At 42.4% G+C, this 12,484-nt stretch overlaps 1 protein-coding gene across 3 annotated transcripts in view; it reads left to right on the top strand.

Moving 5' to 3' along the window:
* The first annotated feature begins 5,130 nt into the window (after positions 1-5,130).
* Positions 5,131-12,484, top strand: part of Tty (tweety) — a 56,194-nt gene continuing 48,840 nt past the window's right edge. For all 3 annotated transcript variants that reach the window (XM_076793163.1, XM_076793162.1, XM_076793159.1), the window contains exon 1: positions 5,131-5,255. The gene's annotated coding sequence lies outside the window, so the exon portion shown is untranslated. The remainder of the gene's footprint in view (positions 5,256-12,484) is intronic.

The raw sequence follows: 12,484 nt of genomic DNA, 5'->3' as shown, positions 1-12,484 counted from the left end.
TAGCATCGCCTGGACACACTATCGTCCAAGCGAATGCGATTGCGCGATTCCGAGCAACGTGGATTGTCGTACGTTGCCGCGAATTCCCGTAACGTTGAATCATCGGTAGCAATGCAGCCGTCTGGTTAGGTATAACGCGATAATAATGACGCAATGGATAGCACGTGGCGGGCAACGCCGACCGAGGATCTACGTGAGCTCGATCATGATCCTTTTTCGACACTAACAGACATTATTCTGAATTGTGAATGAGACATTATTCGGATGTTTATTGATATCTTGTAACCGGTTGGGTGTGAGGAGGAGATAGTCGTCATGATGAAATCGCAATTTTTTTTTAAGAGTATACTTGTCATGCAAGAAAGTCAATTATCGTCTGCTTTATAGATTAACATTTTAGTCGAATGTAAATTTGTAGACTGTGTTTTCTTTATTAGGTGACGTTAATAAGATGGAAATGGTACATTGATATTTTTAAATTCTTTTAATCTTTCTGTTTTTTTTTAAGGACTCCTTCATCTCGTGGTTTAGATATAAATAAGATATTATAAATAAGACATTAATAAGCTGGAAATGGTACATTGATATTTTTTAATTCTTTTAATCTTTCTGTTTTTTTTTAAGAACTCCTTCATCTCATGGTTTAGATATAAATAAGATATTATAAATAAGACATTAATAAGCTGGAAATGGTACATTGATATTTTCTAATTCTTTTAATCTTTCTGTTTTTTTTTAAGGACTCCTTCATCTCGTGGTTTAGATATAAATAAGATATTATAAATAAGACATTAATAAGCTGGAAATGGTACATTGATATTTTCTAATTCTTTTAATCTTTCTATTTTTTAAAGAACTCCTTCATCTCATGGTTTAGATATAAATAAGACATTAATAAGCTGGAAATGGTACATTGATATTTTCTAATTCTTTTAATCTTTCTATTTTTTAAAGAACTCCTTCATCTCATGGTTTAGATATAAATTAGATTGTCATAACCAGGTGAAACATTCTCCTAGCAATTTTTAAAAATTTTACGTGCTCCCCAAAGCCTCTGAGCTCGCAATGAATGGGTTCCAGAGCGAGGAAAGCTAGCCGCAGTGTTTATCAGTGGATCTCAGGTCAGCATTCGAAAAGCAGACTACAATAATCTCAGTCAGGCGTCTCGGAAACGGTCTGATTACTCCGGAACACATGGCCGACGCTGACTGCGCTTTTGGCAACGATAACAGCCATAATTCCAACCGCCTTTGCAACCTGTCGGAGCCGAATCCAAGAAACGGTCGAACGTGTCTTTCAGCACGTCATCGTTCACTCTTCTATTTGTCTAGAGAGATCCGCTGGGAAGAAGCGAGACATGAGAGCGATCATGTGAAAGAGAGAGAGAGAGAGAGAGAGAGGAAGAGGAGGATCTAAAGCTGGAAGCGCCCGAAAGGATCATGATCAAGATCACGTAGAACTACCAGCACGCGTTTCTCCTTGCGTCATTCTGTGCTTTTACTTACGAAAGAGTTCGATCTGATTACTTAGGCGTCTGCGCATCAGGTGTCGAACATTTTCACTCAAGCACATAATATTACAAAAATGCCGAGGATTCGGAATAAATCCTGTCATTTTTATAAAGTGAAAAAAACTTTAAATGCGACTATGTATGACCGCTATACAAACAGTACGGTTATCACGGTTAGCACATTAAGTAAATAGCTAGAATATCTTTGTCATTTTTATGACGTTGACAGTCTATTTACGGACATTTTATGTCTCATGGAAATTCGCGCAGGTTGCGTCAGCTTTCTCACAATTGGGGAAGTCCGCGAACGTTTTAAAAGTTCTGCGAATCACTCGCGAAAACGATGAAGGTATAACGCGCATTATAAGAGTTGCTATATTTGCTTTTCATGGTATTTCGGAGTGTCAGGGTTTACGGCGAACGCGGCCGCGTTGCGTCTGACGAAAAACGGGACGACCCACTTCGCAACAGCGCGAAGGAACTGTCCTCTACGTGACTTTATTCGCGTACACAGTTGTTCAACTTCCTCCTTCAGTCCTGTCTAATTAGTTAATGCATCGGTTTTACTTTGTGACGAGTTTGCGGCAGAATAGGTAACCGGTCGTTCTGCATGAGAGATAAAAATGGAACTGGTCGCGTGAAGTTGAAGCGACCCGAAGTGCTGGTTATCGATCCGTCATTAGCATAGCGCCGTAGAAATAGTGAAAGGGAAACTATTTTATGTTGCTTCGTGAGAACGGGCTGGATTTCAGTCGGATAATCGTGGATTAAAAAATTTGTAATGCACTGTAATGTAATAGGATTACTGATCTGATACTTTCTAGAAGATTATAGCGCACAGACTGAACACGTTACGAGACGAGCCCAGCCTTGGCCCTCGAAGCGAGGAGCGTCAGTGAAAGTGTGCTCGTGATTTCGTCATTCGGTAATCAAACAAATTCTGGGCTCGAACGTGGAGATCGATCCACGGTTTTTATAATTCGTTCGGTCTCGCCTGAGACTTGTTACAGTTTGCTCACTGTCAATAGCGGCACAGGTGATTCACAATTTTGTAATAAATCAGCCCCGCGGCCATGGAAAATAATTCCTGCTGAATTATTGCCGCTAGAACAATATTTAAGTTGGGACTTTATTTAGAAGGTGAAGAATTTATTTATACATTCAGGAGTTTCAGTATAGTCGAGCGAAGATCCTAAACTTATTAGAATTTCTTAAACAGTCTGTTATACTGAGTTCCGAAAGGTCAACAATTATATAACTACGTATAATTTATAGCTGAACTGTCGCAGATGAGATATGGATATAGTGTTTTGAACGGTGTGCATTAAAGGTACATAAAAAAATTATTTCTCATGCAATTCGATAGATTCGTGCCGTTTTCCACATAAGGGACAATGTAAATTCCGGTAAGAATCATCTGTTCGGTAAAATGTAAATTTAGCGCCATCACACGTAGTGGCAAAATTGTGAAACTTGTAGGTGATTTTACCGACAGATGAGCTCACTTGGTAATGTCAATTAACACCATCTATCGATCATAGATGTCTGTTGTAGATGTCAATTGTTATAAATATTAACTAGCTGGAAATAATTAATTTACCAATTAATTGTGTTCGATAAATTAATGCGTGCGTAAGCGACAAACGATGCCATAAACTTTTTGTTTGGTAATCCACATAAGAACTGTGGTGGCCCGAAATGGTTTTTGCGTTATCGTAGTTACCTGTACGATAAATTAATGCGTGCGAATATTCATGGCTTAAAAGTTATTTTATATCTCGGTTTCTGTAATTTATCAACGCTAGTCGTTGCCTGGCGACAGGTGGGTGGGGGAAACTTAGGGTATCGTTTGAACGCTTCTCTCGGCCATCGCTCTTCGTGAGGACACGTCGGGTATCGGTGCTGGCTGGAGTTGGTTCTGCAAGCATTGTACGCGTCGCGTCACCCTCGATCCAGAGCCTTCTGCTCCGGTTCGGTTTTGTTTCTCTCTTTGAAAGAATCAGAGCCTTCTGCCTGATTCGTTTTTGATACCCTTTGCCCCGCAATAATTACTCGACATACGCTAAATGGTAAAGTGATCTTTTCTTTCTGTGGAAAATTGATCTTTTCCATTTAGCGATCTGCGAAATTTAGTTTGTAAGATTGTATATCGTCCTTGTAAGAAAGGGAGTCAGAAGGAAGCGTATTGAATTCCTTCTGGCTTCCTTTCGGGTCTCTCGTGCAGCAACCTCCTCGTGGTGAGACCTGGGCAATCGGTATTATTCTCTATTTGTAAGAACTTCGAGTATCTTACAAATGGAGAATAATATCGAGCTAATAGCTGCTCACTGAAAATTTGTGATAACATTGTAATGTAGAATGTAAGATTCGCTAATTATAAAAACATGTGTACTGAATTGAATTGTGTCTGAATTTACTTCAATGGTTTCCTTGATTTCCTCCGATCCACCTTCAGCTTCTTGGTAAGCTCCTTTCGATTATTAACCGGAACACACAGTTTTTGTTTCGGACAGTGTTTCGGATTACCTTGTCATTCGATGAACATCATCAACTTTTTTTCTGGATTTCTAATTGTAATTTGCTTCCGAACTTTTCGAACTTTCTGTTCTTAAAATTGTTATTTTTTGCTTAAAGTTGTCATTCTTCCGATCGGATTTTCCGATTCTCCATTTATTATAGGTATATGGGCTTCTGGTAGATCTAGTTGCAACATTTATCGTTCGTCAGCGTAGAGGGCGTAAGAAATCTGGTTGTTGTTAACGATGTCGGTATTTCAGATCGTGAGACACGCAACCTCAAATGGTGATTGATCTACTCCAAAACATCGTCTGTGACGAAACCCGATATTGCAGATGGCGCCACGTAAAAATGTTTATCCGTCGGTAAAATGGTCCACAAGTTTCAGCGTTTTGCCGCTACGTGTAACGGCGCTAAATTTATATTTAACACATCGGATGATTCTCGCCGGAACATACATCGTCCCTTACGAAAGAATCGGCAAGAATCATTTGTGCCTAGCATTCAATAAGCCGTAATAATTTTCACAATTAACTAAAAACCATTAGCTCACGAGTAATTACGTTCTGTGTTCCCTATTCTCCGTTCTAAAAATTTCCATAATTACGAGGTTCAAAAACTATTAAACTTTCACCGAAAAATATTTAAACCGCTAAAATTATAAAAAACATAAACACTCACCTAAAAGCTGGGTCCTCCTCATTCAATTCCTCTGAATTTTCGCACACGTTTCTAAACCCCCACTGTTCACACCAATTTATTTACAAATCACCGTAACGTAAGGGAGCAAGGTCGGAAGCAATCCCCTAGTTAAAAATTAATTAAGCTCCGGGGTTGAAGGGGGTTGTCACTTCCGAATCTCTCTCAGTCTTTCCAAAATCCGAATGAAAAATAGTCGCTTGAATTGTGTCAATCGACTGTCGAGATGTCTGCGGACCTGTCGATTACAAAAACCGCGGTAAACCGCCGCAAAAACCACTGGAAAACCACCGTGTTTCGCCCGGCGAATTTAAAGAGCAGCGTCGCGCGGTAGCGTGCACTCACTTTTGACTGCTGCTGTACGCGTTACGCGAGGAAGATGGGATCGCGTGCTACATAGTACGCTGGGATTGGCCGTGGCGCCACCCCACTCCGCGGCGGCGTTCAGTCGAGCTCGGACCTTCGTCGGGTGCGGAGTGCGTGTCGTTCCGTCTAGTGTCAGTGTTCAGATTACTCACAGAAAATCAAGGTAAGCGAAACCATTTCACTCGACGCGTAACCGTTCGTTTCGCCGGGGCCACGCTGAACGATTCCCACGGGAATTCTACGGACCAGCGGCTGGCCCGGCGTATTCTCGCAGGGAAGAAAAAGTGCTCGTTTGCTCGGATACTCGTTCACGTTGAACGTTAGACGAGAGGACGTCGGACTCGTTCGGTGTGATGGGCGGCTCGGCCCGCTTGTTTCCGGCGTTCGTTCCGGTTTATTTTTCTCGGACTATGCCTCGTTAGACACACCGGGCAACCGAGTGTTCTAACGAAAGCAACAACACAAGAGACAGCGCCTCTCCCATCGAGCGAGAGCGACAGAGACCGAGCGTGGTGGCGCTCAGAGTCGTCTTCTTCGTGTGTACTCTCGGGATCGATACACACGGTACACACTCGGCGCGACGTTCGCTCCTGTGGAAGGTTACGATACGTAGATTACCGGAATTTTCGGGAATATGTATTCCCGATCATACGTTATTCCGAACGCCGCCACTGAGACGGGAATCGAAATTGCAGAGATTCGTAGAATTTTCCGCGATCACCCCCGAGGGGTGGTTTCGATACAACCGGAAGTATCAATGTGTTTTTGAGGATCTTGGTGCGATCTCGGGGGAGGAAACGGTGTATCGGAAGGAGGTTGTAATGTTTCGGGAAGCAGGTTTATTCGTGATGTAACGAACGATGAGATATCAATGTAGAGAGATGTTTGGAAGCAAGGTACTATTGTGCTCGATATTGTACGGGCGAAATATTGTCTCGACCCTCGTGCGAGGTCGATTCGACCCGACGACCGGACCTTTGTATTCAATGATTATGTTCAGAATATTGTCAACACGAGTTGAGGATATTTCTGGTAATGGGATACGTTATTGTTTAGGTATAGGTTCTTTAATTGAATGTCGTTTCGGATTCAATTTGTAGAATGTATTGCTTCTGTTTTGAGGGTATGGAGGGTTGAGAACTACCCTTGCAATTTTTAATGAAACGGACCATTTATTAGATTGAATATAGATTGTTATTGGGAAATGAATCAAATTGTATATTATTGCGAATATTTAGTAATATTCCATCACGTATTACTAAATATTATGTAGTGCACTAAGAGTATTTTCTGACTGTTTATTTTACGAAATTAATAACCCCTGCAAGTTCAAGTAAATAGGCTGTTCCTTAAAAAGAATATTTAATGCTATTTAATAATGGATTACCTTTAAAGTAATTTTCTCAGAAGCGACACTCCTGCTGTTGCTTGAAACCTGCCCTCACGATTTTAAATAAAACAGTATAGAACGCAAAGAGAATATTTAATAATCTTCAATAATTTTGTGCCTCTACATTTAGCACAATTATTTTTGCCGTTGGTAAAGAACCACCCTCGCAATTTGAAACACAGTAATTACTAATAATCAATAATCGAACTTTCAAAGTAACACCCAAACTGAGAATACTTCACACAACTTTAACCACACCACTGATTAACACTTTGAACGCCAAACTAGAAACCCCAAACATTCCATAAAATCAAAGTAAGTTATTTAATGAAATAAAAATTGCAAAAAATTAAATGTACGACACCGAGTAATCCTCCAACTTTCTCGCATGTTACAGATCCCAATTAAGTTTAGTACAATGAACATATCAACGTAAAAATTCATTTTAAAACCTGCACAAATAATTCCGTCAGCCACATATGGCTGACGTGGCGTTCAACGTGTTAATATTCAAGTGCCTAATAGCGAATAATTTTTTACCCAAGGCTGGACCTAAGATCATATCCTGCAAGAGCCCTTTCTGTTTACCATCCCGCAGTCTAATGATCCCTCGTGATCTCATCTCGTCTCGCTGCACAGTAAAACTGTAAACACACCCTCTTGCACCCCTTGAGCGTGTGTGTGGGTACCTGTAAAACCCTCATTTTCGTTGGTGCAACATCGTCGCGATTTTTGCAGCGTACGGGAATAGCCGTGTTAAACGAGGCCGCGCGCGTTGTATGGAGGGTCCACTATAATATTTTAGCAGGCACTGTACCCGGCCCGGGATGCGGGTGCGTGCGACCCTCTCTCGCAACACCCTCGTTACGCGTCCCTGTGTCGCGTGCGTGCCACCCCTAACTGCACGGGAGAGAAAGAGGGAGGATGGATTCTCGTTGTAGACAGCCGCCGCCGTCGACACGCAGGAAAATTCAAAGAAATCGAGAGAAGTGAGAGAGCGAGACACGGGTACGCCGACCCGCCATGCGGGTACCCCCGTGCAACGACACCCTCGCCATGCCGTGAAACGCCAGGGCCACCGACGATGAAGAGAAACGTAACAGTCGATGATCGTTTCCAGAGGAAAGATCACTCTCCTTCTCCTCCGAACTCGCTTCCACCCCGCGAAACCCAGCGCAACATTTTTGTTAATTTACTAACTTTTCAAATCAAACTTTTTCCTAATCTTCATGTTAATAGCTAAAGGAGAACAGAAGGGATGTTCAAATATCGATTTTCGTGAAGATGGCACCTATTCGAATTTTAATTATTCACCAAAAAAATTCATCGATAAATATAAAAGAAGGGTTGACTATTCCACAAAATCCCTGCATTTTTCTCTAGCCATTAACACTAGGTTTACGTAGCACTAAAAATGACTATTTTACATTACTTCATAAAAATAACATGAATGTATCGATTCAAAGAAATGAATTTGTTAAATAATTGCTCATGGATGCATTTTTACAATCTCAATATTCACAATTTAGAAATATTAGAATCCGTCATTTTCACGGGTCCCGTAAATCTAGTGTTAAAATTAAGAAAAATTTTGGTTCTCCGGTACCGGATGCAACTATTACGACTGTTGTCTGCCTAGGCATTGAATAGCGCGTACCGTCGCCATTTTTAATAGAAATGACGTAATAAAATTTTGTTGGACACTTGGAGATATGCGTAAGAAAGGCCTGCAAATGGATTTTAGTTGACTTGTTTCCCCTCTCCGCGAAAAAATTACATAGATGTTAGCCCGTAGGGGTTTGTCGAATTCGCGATAAGGGAAACAGTTTCGCGGCTCGTTCAACTGGTTAATTATCTGCGCGGCTAGGGCTGGCAACAAAAGCGGGAAAGCCGGTCGACGGTGTTCGCGAAACCAACCGGGTCACATTTCCTGCGGGAAACACAGATTTTCCGCGCGGAGGCTGATCGATAAGTTTGAATTCGCGGACGGTCGTCCTCGGACTATAACCCTGATCGTTTTCGACCAGAACGAACGGCCATTCGCGACTCTTTACGGAGAATAATAACCGCTTGTTGGCTGGCGGCGTGTTCCCGTTCCCGTTCGCGTTCTAGTTTCATTGAAATTGACACCACTTTCCAGTCGGCTGTTATTGATTCGAGCATCTCTCGATGCACGTCCGCGCGCTTGTATCGGATAAAGTGGACAGATCGATTCGTTACACACCGAACAATTTACACCGAACGGTTATTAATATTTGATTGGTTTCGCGGGACACGCCGGAACGGAAAACGTTCTCTTTCGCTCCCGGCCAAATGTAAATTCGCCGGCAACGACGCGCGCCCGCCGCAAACCTCTGTTATTGAATGTCCGTGATCGGACCTTTGAATTACAGCTGAACAGGGGGAAAAAAAAAAAAATAATCAAAACGAGCCGACACTAGGCTAACTGGAATATACGGAACACACTGTTGCTTTTACGCTCTTGAAATACATTCCCCGAGGACTCCGAGCGCGATTTTATAACTCGCGGAATTAATGTCGAACCTCTAACGCGCGAATTCCAATTTGAATCCGGAATGCCGAGCTGCAAAATTTTTATTCTGACCGGCGAATTTAAATTCGCACTCTGAGCGGGATATTTAAATTCGTTTCCTCGGCGATTCTAAGTTCGTATTCTGAGCGGTGAATTTAAATGCGCCACAAAATTCTATTTCGAAATTCGACGGATCCGAAAACGATTTCAGAACCGCGAGATCGTTGTTAATTTTTATCTAGATACACTTGCTGGTTTCAGAGTCAACATTTTTACATAAAAATTCGGACTACGGAGGGTCGACCCTCCTCTCCCGCGAACGATGCATAAACATTTCGTTTTGCATAAAGATCCGCGGGTTTGCCGATCATTATCCTCAACCCGATTATGCGCGTTCCGAGGCTGCGGCCGCAATGGCCGCCATCTACTCCGAGATCTGCTCCAAAATTTAGCAAGATAACATAACAAACGTTTGTCAAAGCTTTCCAATGAACTGTATTCAGAGTCTGTTACGAGTCTGTATTAATTTCTGCACTGTTTTAAATGGCACCAACTCGTTTTTGCCATAAATGCATAAAATCCAGTAACATAGTCACTTTAAGTGCTCCGTGAACCTACTGTTAATTAACCCACCGTCTGCAACCTCGTTATTACCGACGCCATCTGCATACGGGGTCGCTTATGCTCGCGACTCATTTTTCTTCCAGGCTTTCAAAAAATTTTTTAAAATTCGGAAATAATCGTTGGGACGTCAAGTGCTGAAAGCACTAATGGGAACACATAAATATCGAAAAGAAAGAACCCCGAAAGTCAAAGTAGTTTAACCGAGGGACATTAATCGTAATAAAAATTAATTCCTGGTTAAAAATTAGCCTGCCGTACGTGACCAACGTAGCAGTTGGTGCATAAAAGTACAGCTAATGAAAGCGGCCAATGAAAATGTTTAAAGAGCAAGAGGGAAAATTGCTTGGAAAGAAAGCGTTCAACGGGCTGCCGTAGGGCTGACATAATAAGCACCAGGTAGAGCCGTCCCTGCGGAGGTTATGGCACTGCCGTTTACATCACTGCATGGTGTCACGCCAAGGCGTTCAACTTTATATACAAATTTTTTTCTCGGAAGGGAAAAACCACGCTCGGAATTATTCCGGGGGCCGGTGTGGCATTTTCCATAATTGTTCTTATCGTCGTTCGATCGGAAAGGGGGTGGCTTGGAAACCCCGATGTACCGATTCGATTGAAACCTTTTTAGCAAGACCGCACGGGTCACGCAGAGCAGGAAATTCTGACGTTTATTTTCCACCTCTGTAATACTACTGCTACTACTGCATGCAGGCGTAAAGGTATGCTCGTTCGTGAAATAGAAGGGAAAAAAGACACGCCATCTAAAACTCGAGCCGACCCAATTCAAATTTAAACCGGGGTACACTGCCGGCGAAAAGTTTTCGAGCACTTGAAAATTTCCATCCGCCGAAAACTGGGACGACGAGTTCACACACTTTTTATGCTTAAACGCTCCCGCGCGACCAAACCGCCGGCAATTTGCAAAATGTTATACTTGCGGGGCTGCTCGCGAAAATTTATAAAAATTCTGCTATTTTTAATTTTTGGACATATTCGAGCTTGCTTGCTCGCTAAGAAAATTATCTTTGTTCAAGAGAAATTTCAATACACCGAATTTTTATTTGCACCGATACTGTGCCCATCGAATTGTAAATGAAAAGATAAATATAAATAATAGATAAATTTGAAATTGTATGGTTAACGGAGGGATTCCTACCATAATGGCCGAGTTCGTATTTCCCGGACGCCCGTGCGCCTGTAAACGAAATCGCGCGAAATTAGTGAAAGCACAGCGCGATTATAATTCGCATTATAGTGCGCTAGCTTTTCATAGTCGGCGCGCGGACTCTTTCTCTGTTTGCAAACGCACTCGTCGTGCACACACAAGGCCGAAAATAATCTCCGACCGGTGCCGCGGCGGTCCAAGCGTTTCGAACGTTGCATTTCGTCTCGTATATTTTGCACAACAAACACACTTTGTTCGCCCGAAACGAGTAACCAAGACGCCGGTAGCAGCACGGACTTCCATAGTTCATGTCGTTCCGGGACCCGGAACCGCTGGCTGTATTAATTAAACAGTTTATTCGAATAATTAATTCCGCGTTCGGACGGGAACGGGTTTCTTCGGCGCGGAGAACTTGAGAACACACGAACAGGGAAACACCGTGTTGCAACAAATAACTGGAACCTCGGTGCCGGGACAAAGGAACTCCGGGGCTTCGTTAAAAAGAAGAATTCTTGAAAAGAAGGCGGTACTTATTTTCCTGTTTGTTCTCTGAACCCACAGAGGGATGGATTAGCTGTTTAGAATGTCAAGATTACGCTCACGGACCTGTGCCGCCGGTGACGACCAAGACAATGGGCCGATTCTTATGTTTGCGGCTCGTTTCCGGACTTCCTGTCCTAAATTATTTTTCGCCTGCCGTGTCACCAAATTGGGCAATTCATTTTGCAATCGAACCTGTCGGGAGAAATGTCGACACACTGAAATTTTAATTCCTGAATTATCTAAAATTGTTTAAAACCTTGATACCTGAAGAAAAATCCACGTCCGCGAGGGATTAGAACTTTTGGGACAACCTAATACTCGTTAGTGCCACAAAGACGACGGCGGTGCCTGGGTCTTTTTGACCCAGTGTAGAAAAATCGTGATTACCCAGTTTCTGACGATTAAATGAAATAAAAAGTGATAAATAATTTGTCAGTGAACCGTTTTGAAGAAACGTGGCTGTAATAATTTCAGGGTTGCGCTGCTGGCGAGTATAATGATTCGAAGGTAGGATTTTCTGTGTTTGGTCGGCTTCCATTCTGACGGCGACGTACAAAATGCCGTTTTCCGTCGCTGTCCACGTAGAAACAGTTTAACACACGTATCTAGGAGATCGTAGGTGAGTCAGAGAACGAGTCACAGATGGTTCCAACAACGACAGGGCCATTAAGGGTAACTGTCAGATGGCTTTAACAGTCGTAAATGGCCTGGGACACACGAACGCAGCCATGAATCCTTTTCTCGGAAGCCTTGTCGAAACATTCGTGTATTTGTCTCGTCGGAAACAATATTGCAAGCCTCTCCGTACAACTAAATTAATTCACACGTCTCGGCGGGGGCAGAGGTCGCGCTGCCAAAAACTACCCCGAGTAATTCAGCTGACGAACTACAAAGTTAATTGCACAAATGTCAGATTAGACTATTTTAAAATCGCTTTATACAAATTTCAGGAATTTAATTTTTATCACAATATACACACATTGTGAATTCGCACTAGATTTGTGGGACCAGTCAAAGTGGCGTATTCTAATATTTTTAATTTGCAGTTACCGAGACTGCAAAGATGCGTCCACGAGAAATTCAACGGATTCATATCTAAGTCAATGTGAAATAGTAATTTTTGAAACCCCGTGGCAGGAA

Source organism: Halictus rubicundus, chromosome 9, assembly GCF_050948215.1.
Source record: "Halictus rubicundus isolate RS-2024b chromosome 9, iyHalRubi1_principal, whole genome shotgun sequence".
In the NCBI taxonomy this organism is placed as follows: Eukaryota; Metazoa; Arthropoda; class Insecta; order Hymenoptera; family Halictidae; genus Halictus; species Halictus rubicundus.
This window is presented reverse-complemented; position numbering and strand designations above follow the sequence as displayed.